This window comes from Rhinatrema bivittatum, chromosome 4, assembly GCF_901001135.1.
Source record: "Rhinatrema bivittatum chromosome 4, aRhiBiv1.1, whole genome shotgun sequence".
Taxonomy (NCBI): domain Eukaryota; kingdom Metazoa; phylum Chordata; class Amphibia; order Gymnophiona; family Rhinatrematidae; genus Rhinatrema; species Rhinatrema bivittatum.
Window position 1 is genome coordinate 347,400,342 of NC_042618.1, and position 23,321 is coordinate 347,423,662.

The 23,321-nt window shown below is 41.9% G+C and overlaps 1 protein-coding gene across 1 annotated transcript in view; it reads right to left on the reverse strand.

The window, feature by feature from the left end:
• The window catches only part of CA10 (carbonic anhydrase 10), an 834,819-nt gene that overhangs the window by 65,983 nt on the left and 745,515 nt on the right, over positions 1-23,321 (reverse strand).

Sequence of the window (23,321 nt, forward strand, 5' to 3'; positions counted from 1 at the left end):
GCTTTATTTCTTCATGCATATTTCAGGATTTGCTTTTGTTTAATGGGCGAAGATATCCCTTGAACATTTAAGGACCGACATTTTAAGCAATTAGCCGTAGTAAATAACCAGTCTCAGGCTATGAAGCGTAGATACACAAGCACACCTACAGTTGGCCAGTAACTATGCACAGTCTTGAACACATAATCAATGTTGCAGAGAGTGAAATATAAATAGTGCAAGAACATTAGAGCCCATTTACATATACCATATGCACAGCAACCAACCAGGTATATAAGTATGAAAATTACCAATTCCCCCCCTCCCCTAACTTTCAACCAAACTTACCACAACAATTACCCTCCCTCCCCACCATTCCAAACTACCCTATTCTCCTTTGATTACAACAAATCGTTCCAAACATTTGCCACATAACCAATCCCAAATGCCCCTTCCCTGCAACCCATACAACTAGCTCTCCCCAAGAAATATAGAATCAGAAAGCCCCTCGAAGGGACAAAAGTTGGGATCAGGGATCAGACTCAATAAATGCCCCCAGACAACCCTCATTACAACTGCATCCAAGCGCAATGAGGTATTCCGTACAGTCTCAATTAATTGGGCAATTTTGTCCATTGCTATGCCTAAATGCATGTCAAGATGCTTTGTAATGCGTGCAGTGAATGCCTCCAGGATACCTGAGTCCTGTTCTTGTCCCTCTGCCATGCCTATCACTGCCTCATCGGCCTCGTCTTCTAGAAGAGGAGACGCCATTACTTTGTTGTGATAAGGAGACTTATCTTTTATATCTTTATGCATTTTGCCCTGTTTTTCTGCTCACAGGACTGGAATAGAACTTCGACCCATGTCTTTAGAATGCGACATAGTGTTTTTCTACCATAGGATTCTGCCCTTAGGATTCAATTCACAGGTGGACCCAGCGGGAGCTCAGTGAGACATGGCGCCTCTGCTCAGAGCATAACCAGAAGTCCATGCTCACAGTTTTTGTGCACAAACTGTACACCCAATGCAGCAAGAAATTTGCGACAAAAGAAGTGCACTGGCTTAACTCATTATTTTCTTAGCACTGGAAATTTTACTCCTGGTCAGAGGTGGAGTAAAGTTTCTGATGCCGGGTCCTGTTGTAGGGATTTATGCTCAGAAAAAATGCTTTGTGCATACAAAGCATATTTTCAGTGCATAAATATGATTTATGTGCACAAAAATGTTTTCTGCACTGAAAGCATTTTTGTGTACATAAATCTTGTCTGAAAGATTCCCCCCCTCTCCCGAGTTAAAATGTTTGTTCAGCCTGTGCTGAGTACACATTTTAATCCCCCATGCATTATCATACCATTTGCTTACTGCATCCATTTTTTTTGCACATATATAAGGAAACTGTGCCTGAATTATTATATTGCACGGTTTATTATATTGGTCCCTGAGTATGTGGGGCAATTTTGCTATTGCCCAAATTGGTATTAAGTTTGTGGGCACTTTTTACTGAAAAATTTTGTAGCAACTTTCCAAGAGAAAGTACAGATGAACTTTCCCTTTGAAAATTATCCTACCAAAACTATCTGCACACAGTTACACCTGCTAATGTGTGCACGTAGAATTTTAGAGAGCATGTGCATGTGTGCAGACCTCTCCAAAATCTCACCCTTGAACACCTCCACTCACTAGGAGTAAACGTAGATACACACAATCCCTAAGGGCCGGATTTTTATTATTATTATTATTATTTAATACATTTATATACCGTTTCACCAAATGCTAGAGATGACCAAAGCGGTTTACAATATATTCAAAGAAAACTTAAAATAAAGTAATTTTATAGAAATAAAATAAAGTAAAATAAAACGTAAGTAAAAAACAAAAAGCAAAAATGACATTAAACATCATGATCAATATCCAACAAAAGTAAAAATTTGCATAACTTTAACTTTAAATTTATAAATAAAACTAAAACAAAAGTGATTTGCAAAACTTGTTTGACTATAATTTCAACAGCTAGGCAATTAACCTATCCAAGGTTCTAAGCAGTATCTAAATTATTGAAAGCTTCTTTGAAAAAATAAGTTTTTAGGGCTTTTTAAAATTCTTTCTTGTTATGAATTTGCCTTAAGGGGTCTGGCAGTGCGTTCCACAATATGGGTCCGGCAACTGAACATGCTCTTTGTCTAGTAACGTTTAAAATGGCCTTTTTTATTGAAGGGACTTCCAGAAGATTTTTACCTTTTGATCTGAGATCCCTAGAGGGTTTATATATTCTGAGTTCAGAGCAAAGCCAAGTAGAATCTATGTTGTTTAGTAATGAATGGATAAGATTAAGAATCTTATATTTTATCCGGTATTTCACTGGCAACCAATGTAATTTTTGTAATACTGGAGAGATGTGTTGCCTCATCGGGGTGGCTGTAAGAAGTCTCACTGAAGAATTTTGAATAATTTGAAGTGGTTTAATGGAAGATTCAGGTAAACCTAAATATAGACCATTGTAATAGTCTATGCCGGAAAGAATTAAAGCTTGCAAGACAGATCTAAAGTCATTGAAGAATAATAATGGTCTTAACCTTTTTACCACATGTAATTTAAAAAAAGAGTTTTTCACTACCTTGGAAATGTGTTGTGAAAGTGATAAATTTGAGTCAATCCAGACTCCCAAATTCCGAGCGATTTTGGTAATCTAGATGGTATCTTTTCCCAGCTTAATATTAGCAGGGGGAGCATTATTAGAATTTGATATAAAGCTCAGTAGTAAAATTTCTGTTTTCTTTCTGTTTAATTTTAGGCGGTTATGAGCCATCCATTTTTCAATGGTACTTATATATAATTGCATTAAGGCCAATGTTTCTGTCCAAGAAGATTTATACGGTACAAAGAGTTGAATGTCATCAGCATAGATCTTATACTGTACATTCAATGATGAAAGAATATGACATAAGGGGAGCAGATAGATATTAAACAATATTGGTGACAATGATGAGCCCTGTGGTACTCCTGTAGATTGAGAATAATGGTAAGAAGAGTAGGAACCTATATTAATTTGACAATGACGATGTTCAAGAAAGCTTTTAAACCAGTTCAGTACTGTGGAACGAAGTCCGATATAATGTAAAATGGATAGTAAATTTTATGGTCCAAGGTGTCAAAAGCAGCTGATATATCTAAAAAGATTACCAAATAATCTGTGTAAGAGTCAAAACCCCTGAAGAAAGTATCGAAGGAAGAAAGAAGAAGGGTTTCCGTAGAGTAGCCTTTACGAAATCCGTGTTGATTAGGGTTTAAAATACTATGTTCATTCAAGGATTTTAAAAGGGTTACGTGCGTAAAGCCCCGGGACGCGTGTAAGTCCCAGGTGCTTGCAAAAAGGGGCGTGGGCGGGGATCTCGTGCCGGCATTTGGTCGGCGCGCGCAACTTACTCAGGGCTGAAGTAAGTTTGGAGATTTAAAAAAAGCAAAGGAAAAGGTAGGAGGGAAGGGAAGGTGGGGTGGGGTGAGGGAACAGGGGAAGGCAGCGTGGCTCGGCGCCACAATTGTGCGTCCCCCTTGCGCGTGCCGACCCCCGATTTTATAATATGCGCGCACGCACGTGCACGCCATGCGCGCTTCTTTTAAAATCTACCCCTAAGTGTCTAGTTTTACTAGCATATCAGGCTGGCAATTTTTTTAAAAACCCATTTCCATGGATAAAGCATTGATTTACCAATGAAAGTAGCTTTGAAAAGTACCCTTCCTATGTATTTAAACTGGCAATAAATACAAGTGGGTGCTGTTTTGATAAACAGCTTCCCTTCAACTAGGTGGACATGCAGCAACCTGCAGAGAACTAAGAAGTGCAACATCCTCCATAGCCATCCTCCAGCAGGTCAGCATTAGATCAGAGGGCAAGCTACTGGCAGCATTCAGTGCTAGCAAATAGCTATAGCTGCAGGCCTGTAAATAATCTCTGTCTTTCTGAATATATCTCAGAGGTCGATTTTAAAAGCGTTGCTCGCACAAAAATGCGCACAGATGCCTGTACGTGGGCTACGCGTGAGCAATGCAAATTTTAAAAAGCTGCGATTTATGCGTGCAAATACCCGCCAGGGCTCCATAAATAAGGGGGCAGAAAAGGGACGGGGAATGGCTGTCCAAGGGAGGAGCCAACTCTTATGCATGTTACTCCATATTTTAAAACTGGAGGCTGCAGCGCACGGTGGCTTGTTAGCCGCATAACTTTACTGCTGCTCCTGATGAGGTGCGAGTCTATAGATCTCGAGTTTTACGGATTGCAGGACAGGGTGAGGGGTCCGGGTCAACTGGGGAGCATGTAGAATGAAGAATCAGAGGGATCTAGAAGACCTCGAAATTGACTGGGCAAACTGGTGGACTAGTTGGAAAACCTGGGGATGTTGCTTGCACGAGCATGTTTTAAAATCCACTTACATATGTGCGTTAAAGCTGGCAAAGTCCTATGGCAGATAGGGGAAGTAGGGTTGCTTGAGTAACCTCATAAAAATAGGAGCATACTTATGCGCGGTAGGCATATTTGAAATCATATGTACACAAGTGTGCGTGCATGATTTAAAAATTCCAGCGTATCTCCGCTCGCACACCGACACTCTTCTGTGTGGGTGCATGCACGCTCTTTTTTAAAATTAGCCTGTAAGTTGTTATAAAGCTGGTGAGGATAAGAAACAACGTGCAAGGTGGCATATATGCACGTATGTGGCCGCAAGCAGATTTATTATGGTATTTCACTAAATGCGCATATGATATAGGCATATATCTAGCTTGCAACATACACACGGACGTAAGCTTATGCACAAATGAAAACAATGCATTGAAACCACGTATATTAATGCACTGGGTGCGCGTACTTTACCCATCTATTTTTAAAATATATATGTGTATGTTTTACGCATGCAAATAAAATAGGTACGTAAGTCAGATTTTACATGCGTATGTCAGTGTATTTTAAAACATACGCATGTGAGCGAAATTGCCAGTTTTACCAATTAGTCCACCGGTTCACTCAGTCCTTCGACAACTCATTGAGATCCTCCTGATTCCTCAGCCCGGTTCACCCACACCTCCCACTCAGTGAGTACTACACAGTGATCATTTTTAATAGCACTTAAGCCAGATAATTAGTAGGTGTAAACGTATGCAAGTCAGTGCGCAAATGTATGCACGATAGTCTTTTAAAATAGCAACTTTCACACATAAGTGTTAGCCCTGCCCTGGAACGCTCGTATCCTGCCCCTTTTTTACACACACATATATGTGTGCGCAAAAGCGTATAAATGTGAGTATGTTCAAAGGTTATAAAATATGGAATATGCATGTAGAGGCTATTTATACATGTAACATTTTTCAAATTCATCTTTAAGAGTTTGTCTGAATTCTGCAACCCAAGCATGGTGTGAGACGTCCGAGTGCCCTGGTAAACTAAGAATCAGCACAATTCAAGAAACGCATGCCTCAGCCATGGTTGCAAGTCTGATTCTAATCCCTGGGTCCATAGAAATGGCAGGTGATGTCTTCAGCAACTGGAAGATTATTTTTAGCAACAGTGGCAGAATTATGAAATTGCAACTGGACTGAATGAAAAAGATAAGAAAGTAAGGGCTGCGACCTTGCTAGTTGTAATTGGTAAAGGCTGCCATACGCTGCAGCAGCATCTGCACGTGCCACCAATATACAGGAAAAATCCCTGCAAAAGTTTGGATGCACTCGGAAAACATTTTCAGTCTACCAGAAATATGACATATGCTTTCTCTTCCACAAATGTATGCAAGCATCTGCAGAAACAGGAACCCAAGATACTGCCAGGCTGTGAAAAATGGCTGATTCATGTAAATGTGTTATTTTAAAAGAGGGCTTGATCAAAGGTATCAAAGTGTTGTGTCCGTCGGTACCCGACACCCTCTCTCCGCCCTCCTTACCTCTTTGGCGCCTCCCTCTTCGCCCGTGGGAAGATTGGCTGCCGCGGCGTCCTTCTGACGAAGTCCTCTGGCGTCCCCGGACCAGCTAGATGCTGCAACCCGCCATGTTTCCTGGAGGCCTAGGGGCGCGAGCAGGCGGCGTGGCCCCAACTGAAGTACCAGCAATGGCGCAAACCTCAGGGGCGTCCCCTGAGATGACATCACCCGTGACGGATATATAAGGTCTTAGAATTTGCTAACAGATTGAGTTAGCAAGGGTTACTCTACCTAAGCTACTCTGCCTCCTCGGACTTACCAGGGGTACCCGCTCCTCGGGGGCTTCGCTCTCTCCTTTGTTTTTCAGGTGACAGTCTGGAACTGGTACTCGCTCCTCGAGGGCCCTCGTTCCCAGACTTGCTCCGTATTCTCTTCTGCCTGGAAGTCATCACTGCCAACTACATCAGTGAGTTACCATTGCTCTCTCAGAGCTTTCCCTGGAACCAGGTACTCGCTCCTCGAGGGTCTATACATTCCAGCTCCTGGGCTTCTATGAGACATTGTGTGAGTGTACCATCAGGTGCGGTACATGAACTCTGCATACCCTGCCTACTCACTGTATTTCAGTTTCTCTACAGCTCAGCCTCCAGGGATTGCTGTTCCAGTATCTGAGGGACTACAGCCCAGCCGGGCATCCCAGCTCACTATTGCCACCTCTGGTGGTTCAGTATACTGTCTAATAAAAGAACTAGTGTGTGTCTGTCTCCTAACTCTGAGCCTGACCAGTGGTCCCTCTTGGGATCTTCCCCCGGGGGCGTGGTCATCTGCCACTGCCACTGGTCCACCCACAACTCTCCTAAATAACAACAGATTGCTTACTCCTAACAGATTGCTAACTCCCTAGCAGACAGAAAATAGTGATAGCTGTAAAACAAATGGAAAAGAATGACATCATTACCAAAGTACCAGAGCCCACAGGATGGATAAACAGCATGATAGCCAAAGAGAAACCAGGAAGTCTCCACACCTGCATAGAGCCAAGTAATTTAAATAAAGCACTACTTAGAGTTCATCACCAGATGCCCACAACAGAAAAAGTTCTACTAGACTTGGGGAAAGCAAAAGTGTATTTAGTTGTGAGAGCTAAAGATGGATACTCGCAAGTTCAGTTAGATGAAGAAAGCAATTATCTCACCACATTCTGGACACCAGCAGGACGATACAGATGGCTGAGAATGCCATTTGGAATTAAACCTGCCAAAGGGTTGCCAACAAGGAATCAGTGTTACAGCACATGACATTCTAGTGTAGAGATGCGAAGACACCATGGAAGAAGTAATAATTGATCATGAAAACAATCTCAGGAGATTCTTAGAAAGAGCCAGGGAGTTCAATCTTAACAAAACAAAGCTAAAACTACGCCTCAAGGAAGTACCATATATGGAATATCTGCTGACTTTATATTGAAATCCTGCTAATCTTAAACTATCTAGGAATAGTTATAAACAGTTCCACCCAAACCCCCCGAATAGATGATATTATAATCCAGTTAAGTAAATTTGCAGGACTGTATTTAAATTCGACCTTGGAGAAAATTACCAAGGGCAAGATTTCAGATAAATGGGTCCATTTAATGATACTTAACTAAGTGTAGTGGTGATCCATGAAAATCAAAGTTTAAAAGTCAAAACTCACTGGTATGCATTTCACCTCAATATCATAACACACAAAGGTGAAAGTGTCCAAAAGACTTAACTTGCCGTATAAACCAGAGTCCTCTCAAAACAACACTACTGGCCCAACACAGTGCTGTGTTTCAATAAACCTTGTTCCACCGATGGTCCCGCCTTATCAAAACAACAAACACTGTTTTGAACTAGCCTACGTGAGGGGGGTTCTTCATAATAAACCTTGTTCCATCCACAGACTCACCTGTTGGACATCGGCTTTCCAGGTACTAACTACTGCAGAGAAGTTGTGAGATGAGTGAAAGGTCCAGGTCAGTGAGTGTGGCCCTGTGGGACTGTGTGACCCCTGGATTAGGGACCTCAAACCAAGAGGGGTTTACATACCTTAAAAAAAAGCTAATAGATTTGTGAAAAAAGACTTGTCTTTGCTAAAACCATACTGAGTCTCTCCCATTGAGCCATATCTATCTATATGGCCAGTAATTTTATTTTAAAGAATAGCTTTTACTATTTTGCCTGGCACTAACACCAGGCTCACCAGTCTATAGATTCTCAGACACCCCAGGAGCAAAAATCATCTTTACATTGGCCACCCCTCTACTCTTAAGGTATTATGACTGTTTTAAATGATATATTACAGATTGCTAATAATAGGTTGAAATTCCATGTTTGAATTCTTTCAAGATTCTGGAATGGATACTATCCAGTCCTAGTGACATTTTATGCTTTAGTTTGTCAATTTCATTCATTACTTTTATTACAACGGAGATTTGCTTTAATTGCTCAGAATCATTACCAAAGGATATCTCAGTGTGAGTATGTTCCCAACATCTTCCTCAGTAACTGCTGAAACAAATATAGGGGTAGAGTTTCAACGCAGCGTGGACATGGATGACCCAGATTTTAAAATCTGTGTGCGCAGGAGGGGCAAATTTTCTTAAAATGCACGCGGCAATGCAATCGTTCCTTCTCCAGTTCCTTCCCAGTCTGCTCCAATTAAGGAGCGGACTGGGAGGGAACTTCCCTATCCCCCTTCCTACACTTCCTCCCTCTTCCCCTCTCCTCCCCACCCACTAAACCTAACCTACCTTTCCCTAAAATGTTTATTTTATTACTTACTGCTCTCCGGAGCAGAAGCAAATTAATGGCCGGTGTCTGGCCAGCCTCCGTCCCACCCTACCCCTCCCCGCACAGACCACGCCCCCCGCCCGCCCCTTTTTCAGGGCCCGGTACTTGTGTACATACTGGGACTTGTGTACATGACTGGGCCCTTTTGAAAATGCATGTGGTGTGTGCAGGAGTTGGCCATGCACGTAAGTCCTGATTTTTACGCATGCGGCCCTTTGAAAATTCACCCGATAGTTTTTCTGCTCATTCCTTGTCCTCCCTGAGCTCCCATTTCACCCTTTGGTCATCTAGAGGTCCTGCTGATTCACTCACAGGCTTTTTGCTTCAAATGTATTTGAAAAAGGTTTTATTACTAGGTTTTGCTTTTATAGCAAATTTCTTCTCAAATTCTCTCTGGGCCTGTCTTACTATTGTTGTTCATCTAACTTGTCAGTGCTTATGCTTTTTCTCATTTGGGTCTGCTTTCCATTTTTTGAAAGATGCCATTCTAATTTTAAGTACCACCTTCACCTCACTATTAAACCTTTCTGGTAGTTGTTTGGTCTTCTTCAACCTTTTTTAATGCATGGAATACATTATATCTGGGCTTCTAAGATGATATTTAAAAAAAATGTCCACACCTCATTCAAACTGATATTCAGCACTACCTGGACAAAGTTAGCTAGGTAAGCATGGTCAGAAAAATACCTGTCCTAAAGTTATCTGGCTAAATTCATCTGGTTATAATCAGTGGAAAAATTACTCCGTATGTTCCGCTGAATATCCTGTTAAAGTGAGCTTCTTAATTTTAACTGGATAGCTTTCCCAATCCCCAGCTTACTCAATATGGATTAAAAAAAACAAAAACAAAAGAAAAAAAATATACAGAATGGGGTAGATTTTATAAATGTACGCACGGGCGTACGTTTGTTCGTGTACCAGGCGCGAACAAAAATACGCTGGATTTTATAAGAGACGCGCGTAGCCGCGCGTCTCTTATAAAATCTGGGCTCGGCGCACACAGGGGGGTGCACATTTGTGCAACCTGCGTGCGCCGAGCCCAGCGCGCGCTGCCTGTTCCCTCCCTTCCCCTACCTAACCCACCCCCCCGGCCCTATCTAAACCCCCCTTTGTTGGCAGATTTACGCCTGCGGAAATCTGCGGAGGAGGTAATTTTTAAGCACATTTAACCTGGAATTTTTAACTCGGCTCCTCTCCCAGGAGACTCAAAGGAAAACAGAATGGTTAGCATTTTTTGATAGGTTTTTTTTTCCTATTTAACCCCTCCTTCTACATTCACGCCCCCAACCGCCCTCCCATTGGGTTGCACTTATGTTTTTGGCACACAGCTCTTTGCTTCAAAAACAGCCAATGGCTGGTGCCCATTTTTACTTTACAACTGTTAAGCTTTGTAGCAAGCAAAGATGTTTAAATATATGGTATGTGCGTTTCTCTAATCTGATGCTTTAGTTGACCCCCTTCATCTTTGTTAGTGTAGTGAGTGGAAGGACGGGGGGCTTCGCCTTGTAGTCTGGATCACACCAACACATTAAGAAAATAATGATGCCTGACTATGGCTTCTGTGAAAATGACGACATCTGACTATGGCTCGCATGAAAATATGAAAGTAACAGATAATTTTTGTGGAATTCATTTTCATGGAGCATGCAAAGGGTTAATTTACTCCCTTATGAGAGAGAGAAAAACAGTTATGAGTTATTCATGGTTAAAAAATACAGCTTTGTGCTTTAGTTCACTGAGAAACATATTGTGTTGCAGCTCGCACTCCACAGCCCCTCCTCCCCCCTCTCCTCTTAATAACTTGAAGCATGAATGCTTCAAGGTCACAGACACAGAGAGGTACAGAATACAAGATGGAGGCAAGACCTAATTGAAAGAATAAGAATACTACTTATAGCTAGCTAGCAGATAGGGAGTTAAATGTTGTCCTTGAGCAGCTCTGCTTGCAGCAGTCAAGCCCAGCACAATTAGTTTTACTAGTGCTAAGAATTGGAAAACACCTGGCATAGGCACAGATTTAGTTTTTGGTAAAACTTCTTTATTCAGAAGTGGATTATAGACATAATAAATTGCACACAGTGTTTACAAGCACTTTTATAGTGATTTAATAGTATGCATTACTTGTTATCTGAATTAATAGTGATTGCTTTAATTTTTCATTGACACTGCTGACACTTCTGATGATTTTTGGTTATTATCCTGGCTGTCCAGCATAATGTGTTTAGGTTTAGATAATGTGCAAGGCTAATGTGAGAATAATGTATAAAATAGTGAAATAGGGAACATGGAAAAAAAAACATAGGAAATTCACCATTTTAGAATGGTCCTGAAATACACACAGTAGTTTTTCTTATCAGTTAAGGGTGGCAATATTTCAGGAGAGCAGTGAAACAAAGAAACCTGAACAGCATATGTTCCCAACCACAGACATAAAACCATGACCTCTAGTGGGACAGACAGATTACTTGCCAAGAAGTTGAGCCCAGCCAGGTCAACACACCCCATCTTGACAAAGACAAAGGGGTCTTCAGCACTGTCAGCTTTCCCAATGAGGTCTGCTTGCTGGCCACCATCTGGAAGGTGCTCTTTTTCAGGAAAGTGATAGCTTTCACGAGGCCATTGTATATAGTGTTCCCTATTTGTTGGGAAATTATTTTTTACCCTTTCTTTTTGTGCTGATATATAACCTGTTCTGTTACCCAGATGTTCTTATAAGTGTCTGTATTGTACATATAGTATACCGAAAATTTAGCTTTTCATATTTTTATGAACGCCATAGTCAGGTGTCATTATATTTTTACTGTATTTATGTGATCCAGATGCAAGGCAAAACCCCCATCCTTTCACCCACTGCAGTTAGTCACTGTTGTAAGCTCTATGTATTGATCTACCTCTTACTGGAATTTCCTTTTTTAGATATAACACCATTTGTATGGGTTAAGTTTGTCCCTCCCAATGCAGCTCTTGGTGAAACCTGGCCCGTGTCGGGGGACTAAACTGATAATACTAATGCAACCTGCTGTATTTTTAATGGAACTTGTATACATTGTTAATGCTTAATTCATTTAAGTAATCTGTTTTCTGTAGACCCATGGACCGAGAAGCTCTTTTCTATTGATGCAATTGACCACAGAACTATCAATTGGGAGGGAGTTTAACATCTGTCTATTGGATGGAAGGGAGAAAGAAGTTATCCAGTTAAATGAAAATCTGGGCACTATCCAGTTAAATTAGAGCTGGGTATCTTATTATCTGGCTAAAATTTAGCCAGATAAATTAGGGGCATTTTGGGAAGGAGTTGTTTGTGTTAGCTGGAAAAATTATCTGGCTAACTCCAGTATTCAGTTTGCTGGATAACTTATCTGGCAAAGTCTGGTCATGCCAAAGAGATATCCTAAAGTTAGCCAAATAAAGTTATTTGGCTAACTTTAAGATAGCCGGCTATGTTCAATAATACGGCTGCACTTTGAATACACCTCCAAAGTTAGGTGGATAGGTTAATCCGGCTAACTTTGCTATCCAGACAGTGACTGAATATGGACCTCCTAGTGTTTTTAAGTGTAAGCCAGTTCAGTTTGAATGCATTTCTGGCTAATTTTATCTTAGGCATTTTGTGGTACCAATGATTTAGCTTGTTGTTGTGATATGTCTTTAAGGACAAATTTTCAAAGGACTGCACGTGCCTATACTGGGAGATATGCATGTGGCCGAGACGTGCGTATGCCTTGCGGATTTTCAAATGCCCGCAGCCACGTGCGTATCTCCTGCTACATGCAGAAGAACGGGTTTGGGAAAAAGGAGCAGGCCAGAGGCGAGGTCTGGGGGGGAGGGGGGTGTGGGCAAGGCATGGATGGGGCATGGGTGGGCCAGGACAGCGTCATTAGGCACTGTCCCGCTGAAGTACATGCTGGGAGCCAACTGGCCCACGCACATCCTGCTGCTGCCTCAGAGATCAAGTATGTTTTAAAACAAAAACCGTAGGGTAGTTAGCGGGGTTTCAGGGGTTGGATGTAGTTGGGTAAAAAGGAGGCAGGTTAGGTAGGGGGTTTAGGAAGTTCCCTCCCAGTCTGCTCCTTTACTGGAGCGGACTGGGAAGGAATAGGGCCAATTGTGTCACCGTGCGCAGGTTGTAAAATCCCTTCACTTATGCGCGTGATTCTGCACTCGCGCATATGTGTTTGCCCATATAAAATCGGGTGCACATGTGCAACAGATTTTATAACATGAGCGTGTCAACTCGCACATGTTATAAAATCGCCACATCCATGTGTGCGCGCCAGCAACTGTGTGCCCATGAACACCTGCGTACGAGCCTTAAAATCTACCTTTTAATGTTTTATTATTTTATGAATGTTTCTTTGTTACCCACATAGAACTGTGGATTGGTGAGATACAAGTTTCATAAATAAATACTCAGTGACAGATCTCTGCCCCTGTTGAAGTCCTAGCATCTAGCTCTCTGCCCAGTGCACCAGATCTTGTTTGCCAAATGCCAAGGACAGAGCGATAATGAAGGAATCAACTTGGCTCAGGACTTGGTCATCATGGTCCAACAGGAGTGCTATCCAAGCTAGGGCCGTCTTGGATAAGAGGCTCACCATGAACCCTACCTTGAGAGTGAGTGGTAAGTATAGGGTATACCCAGAATCAAATTTTGCACTGATGAATAAACCCTTGGAGCTTCTCCTTAATCCCATCACATTTTTCAGACATGGGTATCCAAGGCTTCACGGGGGTTCCAGTGGGAACGGGGCAGAATTCTCCTGTTCCAGGATTAACTCCTTGAAAAGCAGCCATCTTTTGCTGCAGAGCCTGTAGCTGAATCGGTATAGCCTGAACTTCATCCATGAGGACTTTCAAAATTTCTGTTCCAGCTGGGGCTTCCATCTTGTCCTGACCACCTGAATTGGGCTGTCCAAGTTGTCAAGGGAGAACAAAGACTGTGTCTGGAGGAGGCCAGGGGTCAGAATAAGCAGTAGCTCAGATGTAAACACAAACGGCCGACTTTTCAAAGGGACACGCGCGTAAAATCCAGGAGATATGCGTGTGGCTGGATTGGTCATGTCCCGAGCACATTTTAGAAACAGCCCGGTCACACGCGTATCTCCCACTACGCACAGACATGCCAGGCCATCCAAAAGCGGTGGGCCAGGGGTGGGGTCTGGCTGGCGCATGGAAATTACTTGTGCTCAGAAGGAGCAGTAAGTTATAAAACAAAAAAATTTTGGCTAGCTAGGTAGGGGTTAGGGGTCAAGGAGGAGAGGAGAGGGGGAAAAGGTAGGAAGAGTAGTTAGAGGGATAGGGAAGTTCCAAATATGGGGCGGACTGGGAGGAAACTGGGAAAGGCCTACTCACCTCGCTGTGCACGCCATGCATGTGCGTGCAGGAATCATATTTTATAACACAGACACACGCGCCTTTTAAAATTTAGCTTAAAGTGCAGTGCCTGGACAGTAGATTCACCCAACGCCACAGCTGTTCTCCACGGGTTGAACCCACAAGTACAGGCTATGGCTGGGATTTGGCAATGTGAATGAGGGTGCAGGCAGGTTGAGGCTTGGGCCTAGGTGTGGATCAAATCAAATGAAGATCTAAAGTAAGCTGTGGATCAGAAGTCAGGCTTTGAGCAGGAATCAAGGGCCAGTCAGACAGTATTTCCATAGGCAAGGTCTCCTAAGACTGGACTAGGCAATTATTACCACAGTGTTTCAAGATTAGTCAGTCCTGTGGCTAATCCTGCGAGTCTGCAACCTGAGCAACAAAGGTTGCTCGTTCAAGACCTGCTATTCCTTACACAAGGGTCCTAAATCCAAACAGTAGGTGACACCATGTGCAATGAGTATAACTTATTCTCAAGGGCATTGCCAGGTACTTTAAAGATCCAGGGCACAGGACCACAGGTCCTTTCCTTACCCCAGGGTTGCCAACATTTCTATAGAATAGGACTAGACACTTGAAGATCAGGGTGGGGGACTTGACCCTCCACTCATTTGCATATATTTGTCACTCTGTCCCTGAACTTGCCTCCTCTCTCTCATCCCTCTGTTCCTTCCATTCTAACATCCCCAGGATAGTATCAATGATCAATCTAAAGGGCCATCAATGATGAATGATGCACTCATGACTGAGCACAATTTGCATACATTCATGTATGTCATTATTTGTGTGCTCACATGTGTATTACAGGTGCACTGATAATTTTTCCCAATGTTATGGGAACATTGAGTGCAGTAGTCAACCACAGACTTCACTGATCTCTTAAGATGCTCTCTAAGCTGGCTGAGGGACCCATATACAGCACAGCATTTCTCTTAGCCACTTATATACAGCCTATTGGTTACATTATTGTAGGCTTTCAAAAATTGTGCTGTTTTTACTTTGATGCTGAAAACAATGAATCCTTTGAAAAAAGTGAATTGCAATTACAATATAGTAAACCTCTGATACCAGTACTATGAAAAAGTAACACTGTAAATATTACACCAGGCCCTAAAACATCAATATTATGAAAACAGAATAGAAACTACACGCTAGCAGAATACCTCAACTTGGTTGCAAATGCAGAACACAGACCATCACCAAATACAGAATAAAAAGACCATAAAATATAAATAGAAACATGCAGACAAAAACAGAACTGAAACTAGGGATGTGAATCGTATTTCTGATGATTGAAAATATCGTAATGGACGGCCGGCACCATCTTTAAAAATGGCGCAGGCCATCCAGTGCTCCTACCATGTGACAGGGGCTGGCCAATGGCACGGATACCCTGTTACATGGTAAGGGCAAAGGGCCATCGGCGCCATTTTTATTAGTGGCAGCCGACGGCCCGAGAGCGGGAGATCGCTCCCGGGACCACCACTGGACCACCAGGTAATTTAAAACGTTTTGGGGGGGGGGGGGGGGTCGGAAGGGTGGGGGAAGCTAAGGGAGCTGTTTTGAAGTGTCAGGGTGGGTTTTTTGTTTATCGGCTTGGGCACAGCTGATAAAAAAAAACCCGATCGGGCCGCACGAAAAAAATTCACGATGTGAATCGGAACCGGAATCGGTTCCGATTCACATCTCTAACTGAAACTACAACAAGACAGTTTCTGTATGCAGTGGAAGAATGGAAAAAACAGAAACATCACCATTCCACATAAAATACTGAACAATAAAATCAAGAAATATGAAACATCATAATAGTAAAACTATTCTCATAAAAAGAATAAATATTTCAAAACTGCTGATGAAAAGAATATTCAGTAATTAAAAACACCAATAAAATATTTCAAAACATCAGACACATCAAATAGCACAAAATTAAAATAAATAGGGATTTAAAAAATCCCCCACTCTGCATACCTGGAAACATTTGATATCCGGTCACCCTGAGATTGTTGTGGATGGGGGGAGGGGAGGGGGAACCCCTGCAGAATCATTCTCTTCTCTCACATCAACAAATACACTTGCTTACTTACAGATGCTCTCACACATAGACACACATGTTCTTTCTCTCGCTCCCTGGAATGTACAGCCTCTCACACCAGCATCACTCACACCTTCACATACACACATACACACAAACACTATTGCTCTCACACACACACATGCCATCACTCTTATGGTCTCACACACTCGCTATCTCTCTCATGTTCTTACACATACACACATGCTATCTCTGTGTTCTCACCCTCTCATGCTCTCTCTCATCTTCTCACATAGACACACACATGTGCTCTCTCTCAAGTTCTCACATACACACACACATGTTCTTACTCTCTTTCCCTGAAATGTACAGGGGGGGGGGCAGACAGCATTTTCCCCACTTTATTCGCAGGGCCCAGGCTGTCGCAGCAACTTCCCTTCTTCGACCGACAGAAAGGAGGGACCCAGCGGAGCACAGGTGGTGGGGTATTGAAAAATAAATTTAGCGATGGCCATAGGTGAGACTCAGGGCACTGATCTTTGGACTTGGAGCGTGGGGTACCTGGTGCTAACAACGCTCCTGGCTTATTCTCTTCCATGGCATTTCAAGCCTTGATCATCCTTGGGAAGCCAAAGGATTGAGCTAGGAATCAAACCCTGCATGACAATACACTGCACGTCACCAAGCAGGACCAGAGTGATACATTTTAACTATTTCTTTTAGCTTGCTAAAAAATATCATTTATTTTTAGCTGTTCTCCAGTCTACCTTTTTAGCTAAGGAACCAGACGCAGAGCTGCAGAATCTCTCTGAGAATATAGCTACTGGACTCGCAGGAGATAGGTAAAATACCTCATATAAATTCTCCGCTCCCACCTTAAATATAGCTTTTTAAAACATTTTTTAAATATATATCTTCAGTTTAAAGATTGCTGTTTTTCAACTCAGCATTTATAGATAGGATTTTATCAATCCAATTTTATGCGTACAAAAAATGAACACGTACAAAACTCCAAAATTGAATCGAAAGAATGTACAGCCCTAGTAGGAGATCTCATGTTTAATACTGGTATTAAGCCTTTAATCTTCTGTTAAATTGGATTTCTTTATTTGAGATTAGCATACTGATTCATTATTTATACTGTGGTAGAGATGTTGTTGCTTTCATACAAAATATGATTAGATCCTGAAACCTTCATGTGATTTATTAAAGCTACTGACTTACAGTAGAAAGATCATGAATAAAATACCTGCATTTGAAATGTGTTCTACAAGAATTCTGATGAATTGGCTGGAAGGATATAATCTCAAATAAAAGGGTACATGAGATAGTGGGATGTGGAAGAACCATGGTAAGCGACTTGGCCAAAAGAAGAATGAGATTTGCTGGTCATGTACTCAGAGGTTCTGATGGCAAATTAGCAATAATCTAAGACTGGAGCACATGACAGAGGACAAAGGAGATGGAGGAAAGCAGAGAGCAGTCTGAGATGATGACATTAAAAACTGATCAAGATCTGGAAACGTGAGGTAAAGAAAACGGAAAGCTGAGCACAGACAGAACTGGCATACTGTGGTTGCCAACCTTAGCATCAAAGATGGCGCCTGATGACAGTGATAAGTGGTCCTCTAACTGAAAATTCATTTAACTGCACTGAGTTCAAGAATAAATAACTTGAAATGCTGAACCTTTTGCTTTTGGGCTTTTTGGGGGAGGGATGGGGGAATGGGATAAGGAAGTGAGATAGTGAATAGTACAAGCCAACCCCTGTTACACTATCCCTTGTAATGGATAAGATAATGTCTCTTTTAGCCCTAGTCAAGGTAAATGTGCATGTCTACCTGGTTTTACAATGTCAATCTTTATAATTCTCTACATCTGGTGACTGTTTCAATTGTATCTGGCTGTTTTGCATTCTGGCCTTGAAATATGTCAACTTTTATACTGGAGTACTTAGGGTTACAAAGAAACATAAGGGCAGAAAAAGAACTCATGGATAAGCCCTAATTAGTCTGCCCATCTGACCAACTAATTTAGCTTTACAATTGCCATCACTCCCTCAGAGGTCCCCTATACTTATCCCATGCTTTCTTGAATTCAGTTATCATTTTTGTCTCCATCCCATCCCCGGGAGGCTGTCTCATTAATCCACTACCCTCTCTGTAAAGAAATATTTCCTTAGATTACTCCTGAATCTACCCCCTTTCACCCTCATCCCATGAGCCCTTGTTCTAGATCCTCCTTTCTGTTGAAAGAGGCTTGCCTCCTGTGCATGGAAATCTTTGAGATATTTAAATGTCTCTATCATATCTCCTCTATCTTGCCTTTCCTCCAGGGTATATATGTTTAGATCTGTAAGTCTATCCTCATATGCTTTAGAACAAAGATCACCTAACAACTCCAACTGGTTTATATCTATTTGAAGGTGCAGCCTCCAGAATTGTATGCAGTATTCCAAAGAGGGACTTATAGGGACAGTACCACCTTCCTTTTTCTGTTGAGCATTCCTCTTTCTATGCAGCCAAGCATCTTTCTGGCCTTTACTGTCCCTTTATCCACCTGTTTGGCTAGCTTAAAATCATTAGATACAATCACCCCAGATCCTGCTCTTCTTTCATACTTACAATTTCACCTCTAAATCTGTACCATTCCCTTGGATTTTTGAGCCTAAACGCATTACTCTTCATTTTTTAGCATTAAATCTTTGCTACCTGACCCTTGACTATTCCTCTAGCTTCGCTAAATCCTTCTCATGTTTTCCATGCCTTCTTGGCTGTCTATACTGTTTCCGATTTTGGTATCATATGCTAATATACCTATCCCGCCAATCCTTCAGCTATGTCGCTCCCAAAAATGTTGAAAAGAATTGGTCCTGATCCCCGAGGCACACCACCAGTAATGCCCCACTCCTCAGAGTAAACTCCATTTACCACTACCCTTTGTTGCCTCCCACTCAGCCAGTTTCTAACCCAGTCAGTCACTCTATGTCCCATCCTAAGAATGCACAATTTATTTATAAGTGGCATATGTGAAACCATGTCAAAGGCCTTACTGAAATCCAAGTATACTACATATAGCGTTCTCTGTTGATTCAACTCTTTGGTCACCCAATCAAAGAATGTCAAATTTGTCTGACAATATCTACTTCTAGTAAAACAATTCTGCTTTGATCTTACAATCCATTGGATTCCGGAAACAGCACTATCCTTTGTTTTAGCAGTGATTCTATTAATTTGCTCACCACAGAGGTCAGACTAACCAGCCTGTAGTTCCCAGCCTCCTCCTTACTTCCAGTTTTATGAACAGGAACCACAACCACCCATTTCCAGTCCTCCAGAACTACTCCCAATTCTAAAAAAGCATTGAAAAAGTCAGCCAGTGGAGTTGCCAAGACTTATTTAAGTTCTCCTAGTACCCTCAGCTGATTCTCCCATGGCTCCATCTCCTTATCTACTTTAAGTTTAATTAGCCTCTCACAAACACATTTTTTTCTGAGAAACAATCAAGATTTACCTTGCTTCCAATCTTATTTGATTGTTTTGTGTGGTCCTGCTCCTGGCCTTTCTACATTGAACACCAAACAAAAACATTTGTTAAGCAATTTCTCTTTTTTCTCATCATCTTCTACATATTCCTCCCCTTCACCTCTCACAATGTCACTTTTGCACTTCATTCTATCACTAAGATATCTAAAAAAACAAGTCTTGTTCCCCTTTTACTGTATTTGCTATTTTTTCTTCCATTTGAATGTTTGCATTCACGACTACTTTCCCAGCTTCTCTTAGCTTTTCCAGATATCACTGCCTGTCTTCCTCTTTTAGCGTTCTTTTATAGTTTATGAATGCTAACCTTTTCAGCCACTTCTTTAGAAAACCATTGTGGCCTCTTTTTCTTCATTTAACTTTCCTAACAAAAAGGTTATTTGCCCTTATAATATTTCCTTTCAGTTTTGCTTACTGCTCTTCTAATTCCCCTAGATTTTTCCATCCTGCTAATGACTTCTTGAGGTGCTCCTCCATTTTAACAGTTTTTCTGACATCTGGGACCCTTGCTTTTGAGTAAACTTTCATCTCCTGCACTCTAATACTGAACCACACCATCCGGAGAGCACTGGGTCTCTGATGATTGTCCATTATAACATCACAGATACTGTCCCCATTGCTAAGCACTAGGTCCATTATCGCCCCCTCCTGTGTAGGTTCTGATACTAGTTTACAGACAATTTTTCTTGCAGAAAATCCAGAATCTCCCTGCTTCTAGAAGACACTGCAGCCAGGATGTCCCAATTAACATCTGGAAGATTGAAATCCCTTAGCCATAGCAATTCCCCTTTCATAGGAATTTTGCAAATATCCTCCATTAATTCTATATCCATTTCTTCTGACTGTGGTGGAGGTCTGTATATTGCATCAACATCTAAATTAGCTTCTTCCTTGACTGCCTCTAGATGTTGGACTTTATTTCCCATACTATCAGCATTAGTGTACATAGCTTTCCAGATATTGCCCCCTTTTTTTTCCCATTTCTATACAAGTATTTAATGTTTTATTTACCTTAGGGATTTCTTTACCCATCCCCAATATTCTAATTTAAAGCCTTCCTCAGTAGTTTTGCCAGTCTGTGTTGGAAACCACTGTGCCCCTTCTTCGACAGGTGGACCCTATCTCTGCTCAGCGGTCTTTGAAGCACCATCCCATAGTCCAGGAAGCTGAAACACTCTCATCAATACAATCTATGCAGCCATTCATTTCTTTCCGGAATGCGAGCTTCCCTGCCTGGGCCTTGATTTTGACTGGGAGGATGGAGAAAAATACCACCTGCACCTAACTGCTTTACCCTCTCTCAGAGCCATGAAGTCACTTTTGATATGCTCAGTGTACCTAGCAGTGTCATTTGTGCCAATATGAAAGAGCAGAATCTTTACATTTATTAAAAAATGTATTAGTCGCCTAACACAGAAAAGGCCTAGGCGACATACAAAAAGAACATTCATAAAATCAAATAAAACAGACTAGACAATAACAGAAATAAGATGGCTTATTGCAAAATGTTGTGATGATGAGGAAGCTAAACCTAACTCCAATCAGAATTAAGCTTTTTTTTTAAATAGGAAGGTTTTTAATAAGCTTCTAAGCATTTTTAAACAATTGCAGAGTCTAAGTTCCAAAGGGGAAGAATTCCAAAGAACTGGACCTACAACAGAGAATGCAGATTCCCTTGTGAGGCACAGGTGAGCACTTTTTAAAAATGGAACATCAAGGAGGCCTCGTTGAGAAGATCTTAATTGACATGAGGGTTGATACAATTTCAACACAGCATTAAACCATGGACAGGATCTCAAATTAAGGAGTGAACACAGCCCGATTTTGTATTCAATGCGTTGTCACAGAGGTAGCCAGTGTAACTGTATAAAGATTGGAGTAACATGTTCAAAACATTTGTGGCCACAAATTAGACATGTGGCTGCATTCAAAAGCAATTGAACAAGAGGAAAAACAGAAGCCTACACAACAGTGCAAAACTCAGAGGTATGTAGCAGTGTTTTAAACCAGAAAGAAGTTTGTTGAAGCCAGCCCTGACTACTGACAATGTGTGTTCGAAATGTAAGATGTGGATCGAGTAAAAAACATAAACTTTTGATGCTTTGATTGATATTGAAGGTAAAGCCATCAAGAGTGATAGAAGAATGATCAAGCAAGTAATGCACTTTTTAAATAAGAAGAAATTCAGTTCTATTGGTGTTGAGTGCTAATTTGTTTTGACGAAGCCATAGTTTTATGGTGCTAATGCAGATTTGAATATGTTCAACAGTATCATGCCAGGTGGGATGGAAACGTATGAAAAACTGAATGTCATCTGCATATATTTTATAACTATCACATAGGGGTCGATTTTAAAACAAGTGCGTGCGCATGTTATAAAATACAGTTTCCGCACGCACATGCGCACCAGATTTTAATATCTACGTGCGCATGTGCGGGCGGGTCACAACTTGTGTGCGCAGGGGGTTATTTAAAAAACAGCATGCAGTGATGCAAGCAGGCCTACCCCAGTTCCCTCCCAGTCTGCTCCAATTAAGGAGCAGTCTGGGAGGGAACTTCTCTATCCCCCTTCCTACCTTTTCCCCTCTCTGACCACTAACCCCTACCTTGCTATCCTCAATTTTTTTGTTTTAGTACTTACTGCTCCTTTGGAGCAGAAGTAACTTCCACGTGCCAGCCAGATGCCGGTGCGCGCTTCCCTGGAACAACATCTAATGGCGCTGTCCTGGCTGGCACCCGACCTGCCCCTTTTTTGGTCGGCCAGCACTTCTGCACATACTGGCAGATACACTTGTGGCTGGGCCGTTTCTAAAATGTGCTCAGTGTGCGCAGGGCCCGGCCACACATGCATCTACCGGATTTTATGTGCACTGGCATTTGAAAAGTCAGGCAATAAAGTAGATAAAAATTTACAGATGGGGCAAGGTAGATGTTGAAAGGCATGGAGGATAAGGCAGAACCCTGAGGGGAGACCATTGAGAAATGATTTCTAATTTTAAACTGTTGAGACCGATATTCAAGAATGAGGAGAACCAGGCTAGAACGATCCCCCCTATTCCACATGCCTCTAGGTGGTGGAAAAGAATGGAGTGGTCAATAGTATCAACGGTGGAGGAGATGTCTAGGGACACAAGAATAAAATGATGTCCACTGTCTAAGCCTTGTTTAAAGATATGAGTCATGGAAAGTAATAACAGTTCAGTGCTAAGATAATGCATGAAACCAAACTGATGAGGATCCAGGATTTCCTTGTCCTCAATAAATTCAGAGTTGTTTCAACACCACAGATTCCAATAATTTAACCAAAAAGGGCAAGGAAGAAATTGGTCTGTAATTATTTACATTTGACACATCCAAATTAGATTTTTTTTTTTTAACAAGGGATGAACAACAGCTTTCTTCAAGGAAGTGTTGCGTCCGTCGGTGCTAGACGGGTTTCACCCCATTTGCCTCACCTTATTCACGTCTCCTCCTGCTTACCTAGGAAAGATGGCTACCGCCGCGTCTACAAGCCGACCTCTCCGGCGTCCCAGGAATGGCTATAGTGCAGCCTTCTGCCATGCTCCTCCCAGGTACCTACTAGGGTACGCGCGTGCGCCACCCACGTCTTTTTTCCAACCTTGGCGTGAACCTCGGGGGCGTTCCCACTTGCTGATGTCATGCC